The sequence below is a fragment of the Puma concolor genome, chromosome D1 (genome assembly GCF_028749965.1).
Source record: "Puma concolor isolate L17-30 chromosome D1, mPumCon1.1.hap2, whole genome shotgun sequence".
Lineage (NCBI taxonomy): Eukaryota > Metazoa > Chordata > Mammalia > Carnivora > Felidae > Puma > Puma concolor.
In genome coordinates, this window is record NC_141676.1 from 99,354,066 (window position 1) to 99,374,612 (window position 20,547).

Sequence of the window (20,547 nt, forward strand, 5' to 3'; positions counted from 1 at the left end):
ACAACCAACACAGCAGGAATTAAAACAATAATAAGAGATTATTATGAGCAAGTATATGCCAATAAAATGGGAAATCTGGAAGAAATGGACAAATTCCTAGAAACATATAAACTACCAAAACTGAAACAGGAAGACAGAAAATTTGAACAGACCCATAACCAGTAAAGAAATCGAATTAGTAATAAAAAAAATCTCCCAAAAACCAAGAGCCCAGGGCCGGATGGCTTTCCAGGGGAATTCTACCAAACACTTAAGGAAGAGTTAACACTGATTCTCTTTAAGGTGTTCCAAAAAATAGAAATGGAAGGAAAACTTCCAAACACTTTCTATGAAGCCAGCATTACCTTGATTCCAAAACCAGACAGAGACCCCACTAAAACGGCGAACTATAGGCCAATTTCCCTGATGAACATGGATGCAAAAATCCCCAACAAGATATTAGCCAACCGGATCCAACAATACATTAAAAAAATTATTCACCACAACCAACTGGGATTTATACCTGGGGTGCAGGGCTGGTTCAATATCTGCAAAACAATCAATGTGATTCATCACATCAATAAAAGAAAGGACAAGAACCATATAATCTTCTCAATAGATGCAGAGAAAGCATTTGACAAATACAGCATCCTTTCTTGATAAAAATCCTCAAGAAAGTAGGGATAGAAGGATTATACCTCAAGATCATAAAAGCCATATACAAAAGACCCAATGCTAATATCATCCTCAATGGGGAAGAACTGAGAGTTTTCCCCCTAAGGTCAGGAACAAGACAGGGATGTCCACTCTTGCCACTGTTATTCAACATAGTATTGGAAGTCTTAGCCTCTGCAATCAGACAACACAAAGAAATAAAAGGCATCCAAATCAGCCAGGAGGAGGTCAAACTTTCACTCTTCACAGATGACATGGTTCTCTATATGGAAAACCCAAAAGATTCCACCAAAAAGCTGATAGAACTGATTCATGAATTCAGCAAAGTTGCAGGATATAAAATCAATGCACGGAAATCGGTTGCATTCCCATACACCAACAATGAAGCGACAGAAAGAGAGATCAAGGAATCGATCCCATTTACAGTTGCACCAAAAACCGTAAAACACCTAGGAATAAATTTAACCAAAGAGGTGAAAAATCTATACACTGAAAACTATAGAAATCTTATGAAAGAAAATTGAAGAAGACACACAAAAATGGAAAAAGATTCCATGCTCCTGGATAGGGAGAACAAACATTGTTAAAATGTCAATACTACCCAAAGCAATCTACATATTCAATGCAATCCCTATCAAAATAACACCAGCATTCTTCACAGAGCTAGAACAAACAATCTTAAAATTTGTATGGAACCAGAAAAGACCCCGAATAGCCAAAGCAATCTTGAAAAAGAAAACCAAAGCAGGAGGCATCACAATCCCAGACTTCAAGCTATATTACAAAGCTGTAATCATCAAGACAGTATGGTACTGGCACAAGAACAGATACTCAGATCAATGGAACAGAATAGAGAACGCAGAAATGGACCCACAAACGTATGGCCAACTAATCTTTGACAAAGCAGGAAAGACTATCCAATGGAATAAAGACAGTCTCTTCAGCAAGTGGTGCTGGGAAAACTGGACAGCGACATGCAGAAGAATGAACCTGGACCACTTTCTTACACTATACACAAAAATAAACTCAAAATGGGGCGCCTGGGTGGCTCAGTCGGTTGAGCGTCCAGCTTCAGCCCGGGTCATGATCTCGCGGTCTGTGAGTTCGAGCCCCGCGTCAGGCTCTGGGCTGATGGCTCAGAGCCTGAAGCCTGCTTCGGATTCTGTGTCTCCCTCTCTCTCTGCCCCTCCCCCGTTCATGCTCTGTCTCTCTCTGTCTCAAGAATAAATAAACGTTAAAAAATAAATAAATAAACTCAAAATGGATGAAAGACCTCAATGTAAGACAGGAAGACATCAAAATCCTCGAGGAGAAAGCAGGCAAAAACCTCTTTGATCTTGGCCGCAGCAACTTCTTACTCGACACATCTCTGGAAGCATGGGAAACAAAAGCAAAAATGAACGATTTGGACCTCATCAAAATAAAAAGTTTCTTCACAGCGAAGGAAACAGTCAGCAAAACTAAAAGGCAACCGACAGAATGGGAGAAGATATTTGCAAACGACATATCAGATAAAAGGTTAGTATCCAAAATCTGTAAAGAACTTATCAAACTCAACACCCAAAAACCAAATAATCCAGTGAAGAAATGGGCAAAAGACATGAATAGACACTTCTCCCAAGAAGACATCCAGATGGCCAACCGACAGAGGAAAAAATGCTCCACATCACTCATCATCAGGGAAATACAAATCAAACCCACAATGAGATACCACCTCACACCTGTCAGAATGGCTAACATGAACAACTCAGGCAACAACAGATGTTGGCGAGGATGCGGAGAAGGAAGATCTCTTTTGCACTGATGGTGGGGATGCAAGCTGGTGCAGCCACTCTGGAAAACAGTATGGAGGTTCCTCAAAAAATTAAAAATAGAACTATCCTACGACCCAGCAATTACACTACTAGATATTTATCCAAGGGATACAGCATCCATCAAAGGGACACATGCACCCCAATGTTTATAGCAGCGCTATCAACAATAGCCAAAGTATGGAAAGAGTCCAAATGTCCATTGATGGATGAATGGATAAAGAAAATGTGGTATATACATACAATGGAGTATTACTCAGCAATCAAAAAGAGTGAAATCTTGTCATTTGCAACTACATGGGTGGAACTGGAGGGTATTATGCTAAGCGAAATTAGTCAGAGAAAGACAAATATCATATGACTTCACTCATGTGAGAACTTTAAGACACAGAACAGGTGAACATAAGGGAAGGGAAACAAAAATAATATAAAAACAGGGTCGGGGACAAAACATAAGAGACTCTTAAATATGGAGAACAAACAGAGGGTTGCTGAAGGGGGTGTGGGAGGGGGGATGGGCTAAATGGGTAAGGGGCATTAAGGAATCTACTCCTGAAATCATTGTTGCACTATATGCTAACTAACTTGGATGTAAATTAAAAAAATAAAATTTTAAAAAATTTTAAAAAATAAACAACAAAGGAATGAGAAAGCCAATTGCTGACGTCAATTGAGCACTTACTCTGTTCTGGGAATTTGCTGAGCTCCTTGATCCATTATCTCTCCTAATGCGTCCAGTGACCACAGGAGCTGGGGACTGCTGGTATTACCCCCGTTATACTGGGGAAGTAGCTGAGGCCACACCACTCGTAAGCGGCATGTTTGGGAGCCAAACCTGGACCCCAAAATCCTGTGGTACCTTCACCTTCCCGGGAATCAGCTTGTTTCCTGTTTCCCAGCGTCTTCAGTTGAGGCAGCGGAAAGGGAAAACGTGGGTTCTCATTCTTGCTCCCCCAAACTACGTGGTTCCGTGGCCTGGGGCAGCCCCTTTACCTCAATAAATGGAAAATTCCTGGTTTATAAAACCAGGGGAAAGATCTCTGCCTTACCTGCATTGCTGCCTTGTTGTGGGGATCAAATAAGAAAAATACACATGACTGGGGTTTTCATGCTGTGAGACGCTACATAAACATTAGTTATTATTCCACACCCCAGAGCAAGCATGTTCCTGAGCTCTGTGTGACTTTTTTGTTTTTGTTTTTGATTTTACCAACACTGTCAGGAATGATAATTGCTAATAACGATCCCATTGCTTATGTACACACCTCTGCATGGGGACCTCAATGCTTCTGGGGACACTGTCTCTGCACAGGGCCTAAGAGGAGGGGCTAGTGGTCCCCATTTTGCAGTGGGGTAAACTGAGGCCCCCAGCGAGAGCAAAGAGCTGACTAAGGTCCCCAGCCCTCCAGGAGAACGTTTTAGGCTCAGAATCTGGGATTTCGAGAATCTTCTCCCTCCAGCTGTGAGGGCTCCCAGGCTGCTCCTGAGAGTGATTTATGGCAGAAATTTGCAGAGTGAGTGCTGAATCAGCGCTTCCTTCCCCTCCTAACCTTCCCACGTTGGTGTCTGCCTCCCTTTATCGGCTGCTCACCCCTGCTTCTCCCTGCCTGCTGCTCTCCTCCCACTGCTTCTCCCCTGTAGGAGTTGCCCAAGGCTGAGCTGGGCCTAATTTCAGCTCCTTTCTAGAGCTGAGCTGTCACTAGCGGCCAGGAAATTTGAGCGTGGGGTGGGCAGGTGGGGGAGAGCAGGATGAAGAAGCTCCCTCCCCTCGCCCCCACCCTACCACCAGCCCCAGGCCCAGCAGGCACGCTCAGGTGATCTCCCACGAGGCAGGAAGGGGACCTGGAGGCAGAAAAGCCAAGTCACTTAACTTGTGTTCAGTAACTGTTCAATAGCAGAGCCAACTCTGAGCCTTAGGGTCTGTGGGACCCCCCGGCCCACATGTTCCTCCATCCCCAAGGTGGTTAAAATACAGACACCAGGGGAGTGAGCACAGCCGCCCCACTCAGGGCCACACAGAGCCCTGTGTGAAGGTCCCGGTGCTTGGCTGGGACCTCACACTGTAAGGTGTGAGTTACCGGAACCCAGACCCCAAGTTCCCCTGGGGGAACGAGCTTTTGGACGGAGGAGTAGGGAATAGGGGGCTAAAAGCAGACATTGGGTCCTTCTTCCCAAGCTTTCATCAGGGCTGGTGAGGCAGGAGACCAAGGACTTCTGGGAAGGCAAACAGGACCAGCGAGTGGGTGCTCCTCAGGCAAATAGGCAGATCATTAAATAGTGAAAAAACAATAACAACCAAAAGCCAAATATTAAATTCATGGAAGCCAAGGGTTTATTGTATTATTAACTCATTTCTTGTAACATGAAGAAACTGGAAACTCAGAGAAGTTTTTTAACCTGCCCACGGTCACACAGCTAATGGAATCAGAAAAGACAGCTGTGGGCTGGGGGCTCTCCTTTCTGTGCTTACAAGCCAGGGTGTAGACCACTTTCCGGCCAGACCCAGACTACACTCTCTCTGCTGCCCTCACCTGTTTCAGGGTCCAGAACCCAAGGACGCCTGCTCTGCCCTCAGCTTCTAAGCTGGGCGAAACCTGAGTGACCGCACTTTGGCCACCATTCGGCCTCCCTGGCTGTTCAGGGTGACACAGCGCTCTCCCTTCATGTCCAGGACCTGGGTGGGCCTGGGGAGGCTTGGGAGGGCCCGGCCTCACCACCAAAACTCTCATTTCTGGAGCCCCGAAGGTCATTTGGGCCTTTTGGAGGCATTGGTGCATAGAGAAGGAACTTGGGAGCTGAAACAGGGCCCTGCTTGACTTACAGGGGACAGTAGGGCTGTCCCCAGGAAAACCAGGTCCTACCCACCAAGCAGGTGCACCTATGATCTTTGGGTTGCCAGCTCCTGCCTCTCAACTCTTCTCTTGGCCCTTCTCTAAGTTCTGGGACAGTAAAACACTAGTGCATTGGGCAGATAGAGCCAGACACTCTGCTTGACTCCCTGTGGCCTGATCCTCATACACTGACTCTGAGGGGGCTGGTGCTGGCAGATTGTCCATCATGCAGATGAACTTGGTGTTTATGTTGATTGGCGAGTGATTTGCAGCTAAGCTGTTGATCAACCACGGCCTATGCAACTAGGGTGCAGCTACCTCTCCACGAAGATCCGCCAAGATCCTGTTCTAAGAGGCCAGCCTAGGCAGCTTGAGGGGAATTGGTGATGGCGATGTGAACACAGGCTTGAACTCCCTCTCATCCATAACCTTCGCCGACCTCACTGCCCTCGTGTGAAACTTCCTCTGGCCCATTCGGATTTCCCCCACCCTCCCCGACCCGCAGACCAGCTACTTTTTCCTGAGGCCACCCTTGCTCGAGGACATCAGCTGCTAGGTGCCTTGGGCATCTCACCTCACCCCCTCAGCCCCAGTGTCCCCAGTTTTTGATAGTTAGCTAGCAGATCTCTCAGTGGGAAGATGGGCGATGTCTGAGAAAGTACCGCACGGTCGACGGGGCGCTAGGGCTGCTCGAATTGGCTCACGAGGGTCGACTGTTAAACTTCCAGTGATTTTGCAAGCTGGTTGATAAACACAGCCATTATTAAAAATTAAATTATATAAACTTACAATTAAATAAGCTATATTAAACGCAAAGGTAATAAATACTCAAAACTCATTACTAGCTCCTAATTATTTTACTCCATTTTACTATTATCTTTACGCTTGAGGTTATTTACATCAACTGTATTTGTATGTTGGAAATATTATATAATGGCTCATGGCTAAGAATCCCTTTCCAAGTCCACATTCAGTAATGTCACCTTGGTAGCTTGAAATCGGCCAGGGTGGGAGTATTCACGAGATGGAAATTGGCACATGCTTTAAGTCAGGACTTCCTTTGATGGTTTGTTGTTTGTTTAGACTTAAACAGTGATGGGGAAAATCTTAATAATGCAGATTTAACTTAAAAGTGTTTTGGGTGTGTAGCTATTACATTGTAAATGGCACAAGAAATCGAGGAAATATTCTCGCAGTAACTGAAGACTAGTAATCAGATGCGGCAAAGATGTCGTTCACATCATTGACGAACAGAAGGAAGTCCCAAGGAACATCTTTGCTGGTTCACTTTCTTTTTACCCATTAATGTGAATACAAATATCAACCAACATTCATGTGGGAACTACACTCATTTGTCAATCGCAACCATACATTGGTTACAGATACGAGTTCTCCAAAAATCAACAGGAGCATTTTGTGAGAACCAATTGGTTATAGAATTTATAGTAAAGGCTATTGTGTATTTTATTAGTATTTGTTTTAAAGTTTTATTTATTTTTGAGAGAGAGAGAGAGAGAGAGAGAGAGAGAGAGAGAGAGAACACAGGCAGGGAAGGGGCAGAGAGAGGAGACAGAATCGGAAGCGGGCTCCAGGCTTTGAGCTGTCAGTGCAGAGCCCGACACGGGGCTCAAACTCATGAACTGTAAGATCATGACCTGAGTTGAAGTCAGAAGTATAACCAACTGAGCCACCCAGGCGGCCCTAGTATTTGTAAAATATATGCAACATATTTTTTTTATCAGTAAAATTACACACATATCATAAAATTACACACTTTTTTTCCTGGAGAGCCAATTGTCAAACATTCACCAGCACACCACTGACTATACTTATGGAAGAGACCACTATCCCTTTCCTTTTTGTCCCCCACTTGGCTCTAGGACTTGAATGGTATCATCAGCCCTTAATGCTGCTCCAGATGTTGGGGAAGAGAATAGAACTTGACCTTCTCATCATTCTCCCCAGCTCCATTCATAAAAAGACTCTTCCTAGTTGTGACTAGGGATATCCGGGACTGGGGGGGGGGGGGGTGGGAGGGGACTCTAAGGACACCTTAGGGCATGTCCCTGGGCAGAGAGCAGGACTCAAGACCAGAAAACACGTACTCTCCTCTGGGGGGCATTTCCGCCTGACTCCATCTGGAACCTGACCACTTGACACCATGTTGGGCAGGGCCACCACCATCTCTGGTCTGGATTTTGGCAAGAGCTTCCTAACTGGTCTTCCTGCTTCTATCCTTGACCCTCCCCTCCCCCTGCCCCTGCAAAAAGGGGTCAAGAGATTGCCAAGGAGATCCCTTTAAAACCCAAAGCAGATCATGTCCTCCTCTGCCGGAAGCCCTGCCATGGCTTCCCTTTCAAATCTTTCCGATGGCCCTGCACCATCCTGCCTCTGTGACGTCATCCCCATCGCCTGCCCCTCTGCCCTCTTCACCTTCACTGTGCCAGCCACACTGACCTCATTGCAATTCCTTGTGCCCACCAGGCATCTCCCTTCTTAGGGCCTTTGTACTGGCTGTTCCCTGCCTGGAGTGCTCTTCCTCCAAATACCTGCTTGGTTGACCCCTTTGCCTCCTTCAGTACCTCTCACATCTCACTCCCACCGCGACCCTCCTTGGTCACCTGCTCAGCACAACACCTGCCCCCCACCTCGCTACACCCGGTCCCCCTTACCCTAGCCAATCTTTAATTTTTTCCTCCTATTTCTCCCCTTGCAATATATTATCTAAGTTCCTTATTACATCTGCAATGGGAACTGTGTGTCCTGAGGGCAGGGATCTTGGTCCGTTTCATTCACTGATATACTCATACTCCAAAAACAGTGCCTCTACAAGGCAGGTATCAGTGAATATTTTTGGAGAAATGCTTTAGGAGAGAAAGGAGAGTTTCTGAGGAAGAGTCTGTGCAAGAGAGCAGAAAACCCTTCCTTCCTTCCTTCCTTTTTTTTTTTTTTTTTTTTAAATTTTAATAACACTTCCTTTCTTGATGGATGCCAGGATGGGAGGTCCCCGCCTGCCTCGGCCCAGCCTGGCTTTGCTGTTCAGAGCCCATCTTCCCGTTTAGAGCCCGTCCGGGGCTCTGTGTGAGTCAGGATTCTCCAGAGAAACGACCAATAGGTGTAGATATAGATACATCGAAATGGAAAGAGAATTACGCCAAGGAGCTGGCCCATGTGATTATGGAGGCTGACAAGTCCCAAGATCTGGAGTGGGCCAGCTGGTGCCGCGGGGAAGCTGGCGGCGCCTTTCGGCTAGGGCTTCAGGCCCAGGAGGAGCCGATGTTTCCATTCAGATGGTAAATCCTCTCCACACATCCTCACAGACACACCCAGGATAATGTTCCACTAACTGTCTGGGCACCGCACACATGGCCCAGTCAAGGTGGCACATAGGAGTGGCTCCACGGGCCCTTTATCCGCCCCAGCCCTCACAGAGGGGAGGGAGAGCAGGACACGGGAGCCTCAGCGACAGGCCGCCAGTGGTGGGGCCTGTTAGCACCACTGTTTCTCTTCTCCTGCTCTCCAGGCACCGAGAACCCGGGTGACGAGGAGACGAAAGATGGCTTAGAGCAACCTCCGTGTCCTTGGCCTCGCCTCTGTGTTCGTACCTGTAACATGGACTTCATATCTCACAGCTGCGGGGCTTACATGAGCAAATGCTTTGCCAAATATAAAGCATTTTGTGGGCCCAAGGTATGTGTCTTGCGGACTTTCTGCTCTGGCAAATTCCTATCCCTGCCAAGGGAGGGGTTAAGCCTGCCTTCTTTATTTATTCAGTTCTCTTGTCCTAGGAGGAGCAACGAGGAGTGAGGCGTAAATAGAGCAGGTCCTTGAAAATAGCAGCAGTAACAACACATACATTTGAGAAGCTGGGCTGAGAACTGATGTTTGTTCCATCCCGAGCGCCTGGAGAGAATCATCAGATTGTTGGATTTCCCCACCCCTGTGGCGTTGCCCATGGGGAGGGACTGACCGTGGCAGATAGATATGATATCAGAGAGCTTCCTGTCTGGGGGCTGTGGAAGAACAGGTCTGTCGCAGGTGAGTTGTGTGCAGGCATACCTGGAGGCAAGGGGATGAGTGGGGGACCCTAGCTCCTATCTGTCCAAAGCAGGTATATTCCCACTGGTGTTTCCCCATGGCCATTAGCATATCTCTTTCCCCCAGCCCTGTGCGGTTGGGAATGAGAAAACAGAAGGTACTTTCCTTTCTAGGTCTCCTTTCTGACTCCTCCATCCAGGCACTGGCTGAGCCAAAGTTCAGGTAGAAACTTGTCCGGCTGGATTGCCAAGATTGCCAAGGCCATCTGCTGTCAAGGTGTGACAGCTGTTTGACAAGATGGAGGATGGATGCCTACGCCATGATCATGGGTGCCAAGGGGCACGGGGCGTTTCGGCGCAGGGGCCTATCAGGGAGACGTGTGACCGACGGGAAGCTTGCGCTGGGGTGTGATGAAGTAAATATCTAGGAGACAGGAAGGCAGGCAGTCTCTGTCGTCCGGACCCTGCAGAGAGCGTAGGCTCACCTCACCCTTGTTCCCTGGGAGTGTAACACCCCAGTGCCCCGTCCTTAACTATTCTGTTCCGGGGCTTCAGGTAGGGAGTGGATATGAAGCCGTTTGCTTCCGTGACATAGTCATAGTGGGGCTCGTTCATTTATTCGTGCACGTACTTAATATATATTTACCGAGAGCCTATTCTGCGCCTGGATGCTGGCACCGTTTCAGATGTGGGAATCCAAACCCTTTCGTCATGGAGCTTAAGGTCTGGTTAGGAGACAACTGCATACATGTAACTGTAAAGAGGAAAACTGGATGGATATGGGTCCGGGCCTTGAATAGGTCATTAAGTGGCTGTGTGACCTTGGGCAAGCTACTCAACGGCTCTGAACCTCAGTCTTCTCGTCTTTAAAGCCCAGACGATAAAAACACTGATTGCATATCATTGAGAAGATCACCTGAAAGAACATGGATGGAGGACACAATAGAGCATTGGCTGGTGGTGGATGTACCCACGTATGCATTATGACATCATGGTGACCCAATCCAAGGCTGGTCACAATTTATTCCAAGGCCCTGGGTGCTGTTTCACAATGAATCTTTTGGCCTGGTTTTGTCTTTTTTTTTAAGTTTTTATTTTAATTCCACTTAGTTAACATACAGCGCTGTGTTAGTTTCAGGTGGCCTGGTTTCGTCTTAATTCTATAACCGTTAAAGCTATGCGATTAATGCATGAGGACACACACACACACACACACACACACACAAGCCATGCCAGGTCATGATTATCCCCGCTGGGTTGGGACCAAGAGAACCCAAACTTCATATTTTGCCAAAAGCTTTTACCTCTTCTCAGCCAGTTCTTTTCCACAGCAGAAGCCAAAGAGCCAAATGGCACAGTCTGAGTTTGCCAGCCACTGGCCAAGGCTCTGGCTGCTGGCACCCTGCTCTGCGGCCCATTGTGAGATCGCATCGGCTCCGCCTGGCATGGAAAAGGGGAGCTGGCGCTGCCCGGCCTGTAGGTGGGAGAGGAAGCAGGGGACGCTGGTTCTTGGCAGGCAAACCTGTTGCCGCTAAAACTTGGCACGTCTGGGTGGCTTTAGCAGTCCAGACAGAGAATTAGCACACAGCAACGCCAGTCTGGCTCCTTGGTACTGCCCATGGAAAGAGATTTCTTCCTCGGCAGGGAGCTTGGTACATCGCAGAGGTAAATTTATGTGAAGGGGGATAAAGAGGATCCCAGCAGTTCTATGCCCCCCATCATCTAGGGAGGTTCTATACGGTGCTTTTTGCCAAACGTGTGGGAAACCTACATTTTCTGAGGTTTTCCAGCAGGCGTCACGAATGCCACTTCTGAGTTCTTGGAAATTGATTACGCTGGTGATGTCGCGAGGATTTCTCCTGTCTGCTCTGGGAGCGGGGTCTCCTACTGTCCCTTGATGGGGTGGGCAAGGACTCTGCTTTCCTTGGCCAGGAGGCAGATTGCTTAGCTGGACTCCTTTCTCTCCACCTGCTGACAGATGGTGCTGGGAGACCAGCATTCCAGGATCAGCACCGCCTTTCACCAGCCACGGGATGTGGACAAGGCGTTCAGCTTCCTCGGGCCTCAGTTGCCATCGGCCCCATCTATCGATGTGAAGACTGAGGCAGTGATACGGGTGAAAGCAAACTGTACACAGATACACCTCGAACACACGCAAGACATCGGATCGTGCTCTCCACAAACAGCCCTTTCACCAGACTGGCCTCCTGTGATGTTTTCTCATTCCGCCTTATTAAAAAGCTGCTTACTCGGGTAAAACCCTCAAGAGAAGCAAGATACCCACCCCGAGAGATCCCCACACCCCCTTCCCCGCCGGGCCCGTCTGTCTTGATCCATAGATTTCTCTGTACACGGATGCTCTCAGCCTCCTCCAAAGCCTGTCCCTGGGCAGGCACAGACTTGAGCAGGGGGAGAGCCAGAACGACTGCAGAAACCAAAGATTAGGGATTCTGTTTCTATTCCTTTCTGGGTTTCCTGTTCTGAGATGGGCGAAGCAACGTGATTTATTTTTGACAAACGTATCTGCATTATGAATTATATTGGGGATGGAATTGTTACATTAAATCAAAGTTAATTTTCGACTTCTGTTCAGGGCGCCATAAATAATCAACTCCAGGGTAAGGTTATGGACTGAAGTCACCCAAATTATGCTAACGAGGTTGATTAAACTTTTGAATTCTAAGTTTCCGTAAGAATAACAATCAGTTAGCATTTACATTTCTGCCATGCCCTAGGATTTGCAGCTTTTTCTGAAGCTGCTATTAAATATAAATAATACCATTTTTTAAAGCCAAGTTGAGCCCTATGGGGCATATTTGATTCTGTTTCCTGGTGCTCGGCTCCTGCACATGCGGTGGGGGCTTAGGCTGGAGTCTGAGGCGAGCAGAGGCGGTGGGGAGGGTGGGACAGAGGTGCCACAGGACGGTGCATTTACATTTGCCTTGGAAGTACAAAGGGATTTTCAAGTTCTATCAGAGACAATAATTCAATTTTGCATCGGTCCATTTGGTGAGGAATGCCGGGAAGCTCTTGCTGAAAGAAGCCTTTAGAAATGCCAGTCCCAGGAAACACTGGTTTCTGAGGTTTTGCACTTAGGATGAGGTACCATGTCTTAGCCTTTTCTGCTGGCATGCTGTGGGTCTGTGGGCCCATTGCATGAACTTTCTGGGCTCTGTGGTCCCTCTACAGGCTCCGGGGACCTTTTACAGGAGGCTGCTGGATTCCCTAGGGTAGCTCAAGAATGAGCAAAAGGGCCCAGTTGATTTCCAGCCTCACGTTTGGCCACCTGTTAGGAAAGCCTGCCCCAGGGATGCTCATCTCCTGACGTCTGCTTGAGGCCCAGGCAGCTGCTGTCGTAATGACAGGTCGGCTCAGAGGTTAGGCGGCTGGCTGAGTGGCTATTGTTTATCCCAGTTTCAATTTCATTGTCATGACAACCCACACAAGTCATTGTCCCAGCCGAAGGCGCGTCTGGGCTCACCCTGCCTGAAGGCGGAGGACCCATCTCTACACTTACGGGGCTGCTCCTTTCTTTGCTCCGCGTGTTCGGGGTGATCCTATTTTCTCCACCACTTACCTAGAAATCGTTCTTGAAAAGTGTCTCATTTCAACTGAATTTGGCCCGGAATGACTGCGGACGTTGCTGGGCCAGGGTTCGCTCTCCCGAGTCAGCGTTCTTGGCAGGCTGTTTGGCTCCTGCGGGGTCCCCCCCACAGCTGTGGCCACTGGCGGTAGAGGGGCCATGGCCGTGGCCGTGGGTGTGAAATATGCCTGCTTCACGTTCACACCATTGGAGAGAAGGCCTCCCGAAAGTTCTGCTCCCATAACTCAGTGTGATGCGTCTCAGACTTGAAAACTGCCTTCGAGTGTCTTCCCAGCTACGGGTTGCCCCTCCTAGGAAATTTCAAGAGACAGATGGCTGGTGTTTCTGTTTTGCTCTATTGCTTTGAGAAATCCTGGAGTCTGTGTGGGGCTGTTGAGACGCAAGCTCTGGATGTTAACATCGGCGAGCCTTGAAAGAATTGCCCTGGCAAAATGGGACACGTGTCTATTGAATCTCTCTTTGGGGCCTTCCCGTACTTTATGATTCTGAAAGCATACGTTCCTTTGATTTAGGGAAGGGGCCCGAAGAGGGGCTCTTCTCCCTGTTGGCTCGCTGATGATCAGTGGAGAGGAGGCTTTGGCCGGGTTTGCCCATGGCTGAGGGTTACAAGGCAGGCAGGCTTGTACTGGGAAGGCTTGTAACTTCCCTTATAGCTAGAGGACCACCTGTTGTGACCAAATTGATGGCTTATTTGCCTGAGTATAATGGTTCGGGGTATACACAACACACACACACACACACACACACACACACACACACATATTTTAAAGATATTGTCAATTGCTTTGCCCGAAAGAGAGAGGCAGTGAGGGACTGGGTTGCTAATTAAAAGTCTCTCAATCAAAAAAGGTTGTTATAGAGACAAGTGGATCCAGTGCTGCGGGAAACAGGGAAATGCTGAGGTTAGGCACCTCTCTCGTGGTGGGGATGGGACAGGATTGAGCTGGGTGGTGGGAGAGGGCAGACGGCAGGCAGGGGAGTGGGGGACCAGGAGCTGAGCTAAGCAAATCTGGGGCCTGGGGAGAGGAACCCTTTTAGAAGGTGGTCAGGTATGGGGCCCAGGCCGACATGGCTGGCCAAGCTAGGAGCCAGGAATCTTAACCGATTTCACCTTCACGCACTCCCCGGATCTTTTAGAGTACTTGCTCTGTGCCGGGCACTGTTCTGGGTCCTCATGAGTGAGTGGTGAGCAAAACAGACATAAATCCCAACCCAATGGAGCTCCATTTTCTGGTCAGGGAGCCCAATAATAAGCAGATCATCTAAGCACCAAGTGCATCAGACGGTAAATAAGGTCTACACTAGGGGAGGGGCATAGGGAGTGTGGGGTGTTGTAATTTAAAATAGGGTGGTCAGGGCAGGCCCTTCTGAGAAGATGATGCTTCAGTAGAGAACTGCAGGAGAGAGCCAGAGCCCTGGGGATATCTGGGAGAGGCAGACCCAGACAGAGAGAACACCAAGCATGCACCTGCAGGCCTGGTGAGCCAGGGAAATAGGGAGAAGGCCTGCTTGGCCAGAATGGGGCCACAAAGTGGGGGGAACCATAGAGGATGCTGTCTGAGAACTAACAGGCAACCACAACACCCTGGGCTTTGCAGCCACTGCAAGGGAGGTTTGACAGAGGAGAGCTCTTACAGGATCCTTCTGGGTACTGCATTCAGCACACATTGAATTGAGATTAGGTCCTCACTCAGTCCTTGTCCCCGGACTGGAGAAGGTCTATATGATTGCCAGATTATCTGTACCCTTCTAGGATTGGAACATTTCTAGGAAAACATTGAAAAGAACATGTCCCATGTTTGTACCAATGAGGGAGGAGGCTGACTTGGCTCAATCTAGGTATGACTCCGGCCTCATCTTCTACCCTGGCTTTAGGGGCACCTGCCATGGCCAGCTCTGATACCCAGGCTCCTGCCCTGGTCAAATTCTCCCAAGCCGTGCAGCCTCGCTTTGTGCCGTGGGGCTCCATGGCCACCTCCTTCCCCTGACGGTGTGTCCACTCTGCCACATGGGCACTGCTGCTGGGCACAGAGGCTTAGATCACACCTCCCTCTTCTGAACTGGAAGAATCCATGCAACACCACTGTGACTAACTCAGATCGGTTTGAGGTCCAGGGCCCCCAGCCCTCTGACCTTAGACTGACTTGCACGGCCCAGCCAAGACTGGCTTGGAGCAGCCCAACCCCAGCGGTTAACGGTACCTATCATCTCCCCGGTTTCCTTGGGAGTTTTAACCCAAGAATCCCCAGACTTGCCTATCAGATCTGAGTGCTCATTGTTTCTTCCATGGTCCAGAAAACCAGGAGTGTTGGTGCCATGCCCCAGGGTCATGGCTGCCTGTCCAGCCTCCTGTTCCGTAAGAGGAAGGACAGGTCAGCCACAGGAGCCGGAACCTGTCTATCCTCATGGGGGACTCAGGAGGTTAGCCTTGCGGGTGTCAGTGCCATGAGAGGCTGGGCCCATACGACCCAGGGTCCCGCTCTAACATTCAAAGTATCTGTGTGATGTCGCTCGTTGGTATCCGGCGAAAGGCAACTCACCCTCCTGCCCGCCAAGGATGGGTCCAGAGATGTACTTGGGGACGCTTCTAACTGAATTTCTTCCACACCACTGACAACAAGGCTTTGTGAGTTCCCGACTGAAGACAGATCTGAGCTGGCAGAATCAAAGGAAGTGGGTTTAGGAAAGGATCCAAATTACATTGAGGGAGATCCCGCTGCTCTTCCGAGCAGTCCAATACCCCCTTTTGATTGAACAGGCTTGTTATTAAAAATGCATTTAAAAAAAGGAAATCGAAAGCAAATCCCTTCAAATAAGATTTCAGCCTTGTCTCAAATCCAGGGGTTTCTTTGGAGGTTCTACCTTCTCACGCTCTGTACGGAGCTGTGCTGGGAAGATCATAGCCCCCAGTCCCCCTAGGGCGATGACTCAGGAGGGCAGATATCAGTCTGGTTCCCTGAGATGGGTGTGCAGGGTCCCTTCCTTAGTTATTTTCTGGGCTACTTACATAGGGGAGGTGGTCACTTAGACGGCGTTGAAGGTTGGTCCACCAAAATTCCCATTTCCCTGAGGGCTGAACCTCCCGCTGACGTGGAGCCTGGGACTCAGTAGTAAGTTCCTATTCACCTGTCTCAGACCTCAACTCTTCTGTCTACTCCATCCCCTAACCTTGTCGCTTCCCACCCCCCTCTGGACCACTTTCATTAGGAAGCTCTTCCTTCCCGTAGTAGGGAAAAACCCCCACCTGCTTCCATATGACCTGGATTCGCCCTCAATCTGCTACCCCCTGCAAGAAAGAGAAGGGGCCAGGGGGCCTAGGGGGGCTCAGTCGGTTAAGCCTCTGACTCCTGATTACTGCTCAGGTCATGATCCCAAGGTCACGGGATCAAGCCCCGCTTTGGGCACCACGCTGGGTGTGGAGGCTGCTTGGGATTCTCTCTCCCTCGCCCGCTCTTTCTGCCCCTCCCCACCCCTCAGGCGCTCTCTGTCTCTGTCTCTCACCATAAGTCAATAAACATTTATAAACAAAAAGACAACAACAACAAGAGAGAAGGAGCCGGAGAGGTGTGCCAGCCAGGACAGTGTTAACTTTAATCCTACTTAATTCCAATTCCATGATGAAAGGCTCACTTTGAGACTTGATTGAGGTGAGTTTAGGTCAAATAAGAGAAGGTTTCATTCAGCCCCACAGCCATTTATTCGTCAAGCATTCAGAGCCAGGCACAGAGCTTGGGGCTGAGGGTCAGAGGTACAATACGTGGTCCCTGCCCTTTAGGGAGACAAACAGAAACAAATCGGACGTGGCGACAATACGTGCAACCCGTTCTGAAGTCAGTGTGTGTCCAGCACTGGAGAGAACACACGAGGGGCCGCTGTAATGCCAGCGGAGGGGACACAGGGGGCCAGGGGATCACTGAAGAAACAGACTCCCGCCTTGGGTTTCAAAGGCCTGAGTAATAAACTCAGGGAAACAGAATTATGAAACTCATTACCTCCCAGAGAGATCAGTAGCAGGAACCGTAATGGATCGCGACAGGATGGGAGAAATGCGCGCCTGCCCTGGACACCTGGAGGGGAGGGGCCGAGCCCCCCCCCCCCCCCCGTTGCACCGGAAGTAATACTTGGCGAGACGCTCAGCGGCCCGGTGCCTTCACTTCCTCATCTGAAAAATGGGAAATAAAATAGCAATGCGCGTCCTGCCTGCCTCAGGGGGATGCTGGGAGCATCCGAAGTACCAGAGCATATGGACATGCCAAAAAATGGTCAAGTGCAAGGCAAACATAAGGGTATTTTTAAGCATTTTATTTGGAAAGAATTTCAAACTCACTAAAGGTGCAAAACTAAAAATAGCGCAAAGAACAGCCACACACACTTCGCCCAGATTTACCGTATTATTTACAGTTTACTTTGTTCTAAGAACAGTGTATATATATATATATATATATATATATATATATCATGCACACATAATTTTATATGTATATATGTCATACATATTTTCTGAACCATTTGTGATTTGTGGTAAGTTACATGCATTATGGCTCTATACCCCTAAACATTTCAGTATATGTTTCCTGAAACTAGGGGTTCTCTCTTACATGCCACAGTGTGCTTACCAACTTGGTAGATGGGCATTATCTGGTCCATCACCCAGATTAGAATTTTTTTCTGCTTGATCTATTAATAGCATTTCCCCTCCAGGACAGGTTCCAGGGGAGGCTCAGATATTGTGTTTGGTTGTCACGTCCCTTTAACTTCCTTTGATCTGAAACCTTTCCACAGCCCTTCTTTGCCTTGTAGGATATTGACAGTTTTGAAGAATACAGTGCCCCCATTTTTGATTTTTATTTATTATCATTTGTTTTTTGAGAGAGCACACGTGGGCGAGGGGCAGAGGGGCGGGGACAGAGGATCTGAAGCCGGCTCTGCGCTGACAGGCTGACAGCAACGAACCCCGTATGGGGTCCAAACTCACAACCTGCGGGATCATGACCCGAGCTGAAGTTGAACGCTCAACCGACTGAGCGGCCCAGGTGCCCCGCTTCCATTTTAAAAATAGGCTGTTTCTCATTCTGTGTTTGTGTGCCAGTTTGATTAGGCTGGGGTTGTGCATACTTGGGAACAAATCAATGTACGCGATGCTGCATGTTTCTTGGGGTATCCCATCTGGAGGCACATAACAGCCATTTGTTCCTCACAGGTGATCTTACTTTTGATCATCCAGTCATGTGTTGCCTGATTTCTCCACTATTAATTTCCATCATTTCCCCCCACCTTTGCAGCTAGTAAGCAGTCTGGGAAGAGAAGACCATTTCTTGTCAAAATTTTCTCCTAGATTTAATATCTACTAATGATTCTTGACCGACTCAATCCATCTATACCAATGGTTGTAAAATGCTAATCGCCCAGCTCTAACGTTCTCTCTACATTTATGTGTTTGTCCTCAACATTCTACTATAAGCAAGAGCTGATCTACTATTGTCTATCTATCTATCATCATCTAAATAAATAAATATCTATTATTGATATGGACTCATAAATTTCCATTTTTTCAGTGGTTCATAATTCATTATTCTAGCCCATTATTTTGTTGTTGTCCAAATTGTCCAGATTTGGGCCAGTGGGGGCCCCAGCATGGTGGCTCCTCTGTTCTGTGACATACCCCATCATTTTTTATTGTTTTCTCTTGAGCAATTCCTTACTTTGTGGCATAAGATGTTCTAGGCTTGTCTTGTCCCTACTCTGCTCTGGTCCTAGAATCAGCCACTTCTCTGAGAAGTCCTGGCTCCTTTTAGAGGGAAAATGGTATTAGAGACCAAGATCTGGGGGCTGGGTGTGCTCATTGCTGCTGGGGTATCTTTGCTTCTTGGCCCTTTCAGTGGTCGAGCTAGGAAATATGTGCACGAATATACAAATACACACACAAATATGCATACACATATGCACCGGCCTGGATTATGCACATGCATGTAAACATTCATACACACGCACACATTTGTAAAATCACGAGGTCACACCAATACTTGAGTTGTAATTCAAGTCTCTTCACACAGGGTTCTTCTTGCCTTCCCACTTTTATATTTGTATAGCTTTTTTTCCTTAGTGAGAACCCTGTAGTTCATTCCACTACAGTAAACTAATCTCTAAGGAACTTGGGATTTGTCTGTGCTTGTTCCCCTGCTCCCCTCCTCTGCCATCCCCAACACACACACATACTCTATCCTGCCCCAGGTTAAGGGTAAATAGTAAAAAACTATCTTCATAAGTTACTTGGATTAGTTCTTTCTCTCTTTCCTCCCCCTTCAGTGCGGCTATGATTCTCACTTGAAATATAATTAGGCTCACTGGTTTCGCTCTTTGCTTTCTTCCCATCTGTATGAATTTTAATTCATTTTTGGAATTTGTAGATTATTGACATGGTTACAAAAGTCAAAATTATTTTTATTTTATTATTCTCTTAATGTCTATTTATTCTTGAGAGAGAGAGAGAGAGTCAGAGCACAAGTGGGGGAGGGGCAGAGAGAGAGGGAGACACAGAATCCGAAGCAGGTTCCAGGCTTTAAGCCATCGGCACAGAGCCCGACGCGGGGCTCGAACTCATGTACCTGAGATCATGACCTGAGCCGAAGTCAGACGCTCAACTGACTGAGCCCCCAGGTGCCCCAAACTATTTTTTTAAAAAAGATACACTCGGGGCACCTGGGGGCCTCAGTCGGTTAAGTGTCCAACTTTGGCTCAGGTCATGATTTCGTGGTCTGTGGGTTCAAGCCCCGCATCAGGCTCTGTCAGGCTCTATGCTGACCACTCAGAACCTGGAGCCTGCTTCAGAGTCTGTGTCTCCCTCTCTCTCTCTCTCTGCCCCTCCCTTGCTCTCTCTCTCCCTCTCAAAACTAAATAAACATTTAAAAAAAGTTTTTTTTTTTAAAAGATACACTCAGAGAAGTACCACTTCTTCCCATAATGCTTCCACCCAATCTGTCTCAGTCTGCTCAGGCTGCTGTAACAGAATACCATGGACCAGGGGATTTAGAAACAATAGAACTTCATTTCTCGCAGTTCTGGAGGCTGGAAGTCCAAGGTCAAGGCACCAATAGGTTTTGGGTCTGGTGAGAGCCTGCTTCCTGGTTCATAAGCTGTGGGTCCTTTTGGCTGTGTAGTCCCCTTCATGAGGGCTCCACCCTGATTGCCTCATCACCTCCCAAAGGCCCCACCTCCCAATACCATCCCACTGGGGATTAGGTTTCAACATATGAAGTCAACCTCTGAGTAGACACAAATGTTCCATCTGTAGCCCCATTCCTTCCTACTTCTTGTAGATAACCAACCTCATTATTTTCTGGTTTATCTGCCCTGTGTTTCTTTTGTAATCCGAAGCTGATAGATACATACGTTTTCTTATTTTCCTTTCTTTCTCATACAAAAGATAGGATTAAGAGACAAACGTTGTCGACTCTTGGAGCATGGACACAAACATGTCGGATGGATGGGGGGCTAGAGGGAGCACTGGGAGGGATGACACCCAAAGGAAAGCAGATCACCCGAGAGAATGACAGGGGGCACTCAGAACGAACTCACGTCAGAAATCCTCGTGCCACTCAATCCGTGTGCCA

General features: G+C 48.1%; 2 long non-coding RNA genes across 3 annotated transcripts; one reads left to right on the forward strand and one right to left on the reverse strand.

Annotated features, from left to right (window-relative positions):
- Nucleotides 1-8,234: 8,234 nt before the first annotated feature.
- On the reverse strand, nucleotides 8,235-16,990 carry LOC147576918 (uncharacterized). 2 transcript variants are annotated; one of them, XR_015241293.1, is made up of 4 exons: nucleotides 16,930-16,990; nucleotides 15,478-15,587; nucleotides 9,980-10,087; nucleotides 8,235-9,757 (listed from the first exon to the last, which is right to left on the reverse strand). It is a non-coding gene; the product is annotated as an uncharacterized LOC147576918 (long non-coding RNA). The 2 variants fall into 2 exon arrangements; XR_015241292.1 differs by having other exon boundaries at nucleotides 15,478-15,592.
- LOC147576919 (uncharacterized) lies at nucleotides 9,487-11,532 on the forward strand. Its single transcript, XR_015241294.1, has 2 exons — nucleotides 9,487-10,998; nucleotides 11,312-11,532. It is a non-coding gene; the product is annotated as an uncharacterized LOC147576919 (long non-coding RNA).
- Nucleotides 16,991-20,547: the final 3,557 nt, after the last annotated feature.